This window comes from Urocampus carinirostris, chromosome 1 (assembly GCF_059441175.1).
Source record: "Urocampus carinirostris isolate Australia breed hairy pipefish chromosome 1, RoL_Ucar_1.0, whole genome shotgun sequence".
In the NCBI taxonomy this organism is placed as follows: Eukaryota; Metazoa; Chordata; class Actinopteri; order Syngnathiformes; family Syngnathidae; genus Urocampus; species Urocampus carinirostris.
In genome coordinates this window covers 17,071,290-17,076,914 of record NC_142349.1, presented here as the reverse complement: position 1 = coordinate 17,076,914, position 5,625 = coordinate 17,071,290, and the positions used below count along the sequence as shown (strand labels likewise).

General features: G+C 39.8%; 1 protein-coding gene across 2 annotated transcripts in view; it reads left to right on the top strand.

Annotated features, from left to right (window-relative positions):
- The window catches only part of LOC148373748 (rab3 GTPase-activating protein catalytic subunit-like), a 191,423-nt gene that overhangs the window by 88,414 nt on the left and 97,384 nt on the right, over positions 1-5,625 (top strand). The gene's annotated exons all lie outside the window — the stretch shown is intronic.

The window sequence follows — 5,625 nt, the reverse complement described above, 5'->3', positions numbered from 1 at the left end:
TAACTGACAGCTCCGTCCTTCAATAGCTACCCAATGTCAAAAACTACAACCAACCGGATCGTCGGATTTTTGCAGAAGAGGCGGGGTTTAGTTGCAGGTCTTCGTGTTTCGTTGCTGTTGCAAACTGAGCTGTTCCAAGAAAAAAACACACCCTCTGAGTAACCGTTGAGTTGCAACCAACAGCCGAGGGAGGGATAACCTTTCAATGGAACGGCTAGTCTGGAAGTCATCTGAATTACTGGCAATGTGACGTCACCGACATTATTGCTGTTCATTGTTTGAGCCCTCTCATTAATATTTCCATTTTAGAATATAGATGAATATATTATAATACAAACTGACTCAATGACACGTTTCATCTGTAATATAAGGATTTGGAAAGATGTTCATATAAAAGTAGTGTGTTGTGTTTGACTTATGCTTATATTACTTCGCTAAGAACCGCAAAAAAAAAACAGGGAAACAAAATATGCAAGCTTCACTATTCAAATGTAACATATTGAACGATGGGAGTGCATTAGTTTTGCTGTTCTCGAGTTTGGGAAACTATCACTAACTCCAAACAGGCATACACTGCAAAAATTAGTAGTTGGAGCACAGTCCTTACGTAATTTCATGGATTTCACTACACTTTATTTTATACATACCATAAATCCATACCTGATTTGCAGAAATATAGCACTGGAACATTTTCAACTGATTCTTTAATTACTGTAATACTTTAAAGGTGGGGTGCGTCGTTTGAGTTGCCCATAAAACTCCAGTTTGAAAAAATTGTACACTAGATGGCATTGTATTGTCCAATGCGAATGGAAACCAGTGCCAATGGGCTCAGCAAATCCGAAAGATGCCAGCCAAACATTGCGGAAAATACAAATGTCTCCACCTATGATTTTTTTCAAAAGAAAAAGTTTTTGCATGTCTGCCTAGTATGCAAGTCAGTGTTGGATGTTTTTTTTTTGTACGACTAGGAAGCAGTAAATTTCCACACTGTCCCTTTAAGTAGTGTTGAAAATACCTAGCTGAGTTGATAGACCCTTCATACATACGTGGCTACCTGCTTTAATCTTACTTTTTCTCGGGGATGTTACGTGACTCCCAACACATTAGGGAGCAGGAAAGTGGGGGGCGAGTGATTTTACATTTCGCTCACGGGTTTCGGTTATTGTAGCATGAAAATGGTGAGAGTAAGAAAAAGACAGTGCGAACGCAAAAAAAAAGATTAAAAATAAAATTTAGTAGAACGCATCTAAGAAATACATGTACTTGCACGCGCCACATGAGCAGCTGCAAAGATAATTTAAACCAGGAGATGGCAATAGCAAGTAAAACATTTTACAATTCCAGACAGCACCTTTAATCCTTTTCCTTCTGAATTTATAATTAATGCTACAATTAAATTGCTGAGATGTATGTATTAGTGCTTTTCATTATACTATATATATATATATATATATATATATATATATATATATATATATATCATCTCATCAGCTACACCGCTTATCCTCATTAGGGTCGCGGGGGGGGGCTGGAGCCCATCCCAGCCATCTCCGGGCAGTGGGCAGGGGACACCCTGAACTGGTTGCCAGCCAATCGCAGGGCACACAGGGACAGACAACTCATTCGCTCATTCACACCTAGGGACAATTTGGACCGGCCAATTCACCTGAAATGCATGTTTTTGGAACGTGGGAGGAAACCGGAGTGGCCGGAGGAAACCCACGCAAGCACGGGGAGAACATACAAACTCCGCACAGTAAGGCCGGGAGCTGGATTTGAACCCACGCAGGAGGTTCCCACGACCTCAGAACTGTGCCGCACACGCGCCGTGCCACCGTATAAATATATATATATATGTATATATATATATATATATATATATATATATATATATATGTATATATATATATATATATATATATATATATATATATATATATAAAACAAGATGGCGGCGCCCCTGTTCAGCTGCGGCTACATCGGCTCGCTACAGTTTTTTACACTTCGGTCATAAAACCCAGTCTTCGACTCAGTTTTGACGGCGAACAAAGTCAACTCAAACCGCAGATTAATTATACGATCGCAATTTTTTTGCTGGATATGCGATCATCCAGAAATCAAGCGCTCGGTGCTACGACCACTCGGGAGTGTTTAGTTAGCCTCGGACTGCTACGTCAACAAGACCCAGCGGCCTACAAAGCAGCGAAGCAGAGTGGCAAGAGAGCGGTGTGACCGGAGGAGGAAGCGGGGTTGTCGGGCCGGGCTAACCGCTAGGCTAAAGGCTAAACCCTTCAAAACACCTCTCCCATCCATTTTCCTCTCCAACGTTCGCTCTCTGGACAAAAAACTGGACCATTTACAACTGGAACTAACATCGAATCGCGAGATGACGAACTGCTGCGCTAAAATTCTGACGAAGACATGGTTAAACTTATCTATCCCGGCTGACGCTCAAGGAAACTGTGCGGGTCAGATGTATCGACATTTCGTTCTGTATACACGAATGACAATAAAGTAAATCTGAATCTGAATCTGAATCTGATACTGTAACAACACAAGCTAACACATACAGTACGCAGTTTGTTTCCAATGGTTTTTCATCGTTTTATTTGGCACTCTAACAGGAAAACTCTCATTAATCAAAACCTTAAACTCATTTTTTGGATGACATCCTAACAGTGGCGATTTTACATGAACTACTCCCTGGGTGAGACCCCCTCTGAACACCCCCCAGGCCCTTTCCTCATCCAAAAAATTGCCAAGACACATATTTAACACAAATAAAAGAAGTAGATATAAACGCTTCAATCAAAAACATAAATATATTATATACATAAAAATGGCAAATGTTCATTAAAAGAAAGTGTGAAAATAACAAAAGTATAAATTCATAAATTTATTGGTCACCTAATGACTCCCAACACCTCAGTTGGGTTGAGCGAGGGGGCTGGGAATCCCCTCCTCTGAATCTCCCAAAAAGAGTCAGAAATGACTCTAGCCACCTCCCACGGGGCATATGGCTGTGGTATATATATATATATATATATATATATATATATATATATATATATATATATATATATATATATATATATATATGTATATATATATATATATATATATATATATATATATATTTATAGAATCGGCTAATAACTATACGCAGCAAATCACACATTCACAAAAATTTGAAAACACAGTAAATAACATGTACGGCAGTTGTATAATTGATAGACAACACAAACTAAAACCTAAGCTTTCTGGCTTTCCTTGATGCAAAATCATTAATAATATCATCATAAGATATATGCTCCCCTATTTTGTGTTTAATACTGATGACAGCAAGGTCAGTGAGCCGTTCCTGCGAAATGGTTGAGCTCAAGGACGACTTTATCATATTCAGTTTTGAAAAGTACCTCTCTACTTGAGCCACCACAACCGGCAGAATGAGTGCAATCCTGAGGGCATTCCAAAAGTTGAGGTAGATCTCAGAAAGATCATTATCATCTATAAAGGTGATCAGCTCAAGGATGCTCGTGGTTTTCGATGGCAGGTGAGGGAAGCTCTTGATTGCCCCTTGAAAGGACAATGTGGTTCACACAATTCAGAAAAATTTGCAGCAGTAGGTCTGTATTCTCAAAGATATGAATAATGTGTTAGTTGGAAGACAGAAGCCGCCAATTAATTATTCTATGTACAGTAATGCCTCTAATACCCGTGTACAGTAGAAATGGGCTAAACCTGTAATAACAGCATTTTAGAGAACATATTGTATAAAATCGACTTTTTAATATTTGAGTTCACTGCTGCCCATTGAGTTATACGGTGTTGCTGTCTACAGAAGTTGCTGGTTTAACCCTGTATGAAGTTAGGCGGTTCCTGTCGGCTTTCTCTGACATAATTGCTGTGCTATTGAGCAGAAGCTATGTAGTTTTTGGAATATTTAAAAAAACCATTCGTGAAAAATAAGTTAGTTTTGATTGGTGTTGAGTCTTAACACCTTCAGGCAAAGTTCCAGACAATGCTTGCCACCTAACTCCATGCACAAAAGTACGCCGACATGAGACAGCTGTCACACGTAAACAAGCCAGTACTAGCGAGAACTTCATGAAGTGTATTCATTTGCTGTTGTTGGACTCACTAAGAATGTTTCTGGCGGTTATTTTTTATCGATTTAAAAGTCACGTCTCATCTTGAATATTGTATGATATTACCATATTATCGTATTTGACAACTGTCATAATTAGGTATTCACATCTATTTCTACAGTGCCTAATCGCAAAATAGTATCAAATGGATCCATACAACCACAGTTACGATAGTTACAACATCTGCTGACCTCAAACCTTCGGCAAAGCAAAAAAAAAAAACATCCAAAACTCTAGCATGAGGAAAAAATGGTAACTCTTGATAAGGTACCACAAATGCTGTATTTCCTCCCCAACACCCCTTCACAGGAAAACCATGGTGCAATGGATGTTGAGTGGACACCGTGACCCAACACATAAAAAACAAAAACAGTAAGTGGAATTGGAAAGAAGCAAATATCAGATAAATTACTGTGTTGTATAGTATACTGTAGTAGTAGTAGTAGTAGTACTCTCAGCAAACTACTTTTATGCCTTTCTCTTGACTAATACCTTTGACCACCGAACTCTTTCGAATACTTTTAAAGTGCCATGTGGACACTGGTTTGTGCTGTAAGATGTAATTGACATCAGAAATATCAAGAAAAGTCTAATACAAGAGCAAATCTTCATACAGGGTTTAAGTCAAGTCAAGTCAAGTCACATTTATTTATATAGCCCTTAATCACAAAAATGTCTCAAAGGACTGCACAGGATTACAATTACAAAATTACACAATTACCCGATCCTAAACCAGCACGCGGGCAAGGAACAACTCAAAAACCTCAGTGTGAGGAGAAAAGAGAAACCTTGAGAAAGGACCCCACATGTGGCAATCCCCCTTACAGGATTGACCAGGGTGAATTACAATTAGCATTACTGTACACATAATAGTAAACATTAGGTAAGATGTTGAAAATGTCCGGAAAGTGCATGACATCAACGACGCCCCCAGCCTGCAAACCAGTCCAGAAAGTCTATGACGGCCACGACGCTGCCTCCCGTCTCTGCCAGCTGGTAAATGCAGGGGTTGACCGCTGACCCATCCCAAATCATCCTTCTCCTTCGTATCAGCCAGGCAGGCGTCAGAAAAAGACAGGACAAAACAGAATATGAGGTGGGCATCAATCATATGCTTTGGAATAGAAGTGTGTCTTAAGCCTCGATTTAAAAACTTCCGTTGAGGTTGCAGATCTTATCTCCAGAGGCAGGGCGTTCCATAACACTGGGGCCCGGATGGAGAACGCTCTCGAGTCTGCAGACTTCTTGGCTCTCGGAGTCACAAGTAGACCGGCATTTTCCGAGCGCAGACTCCGTGCAGGAACATAGGGGGAAATCAAATCGGAGAGATAAGAGGGTGCAAGCCCATGCAAACATTTATATGTTAATAAGAGAACCTTAAAGTCACATCTTAAGTGGACTGGGAGCCAGTGCAAGTTGGCCAATACAGGAGTAATATGCTCAAACTTTTTGGTCTTAGTCAAAAGTCTAGCTG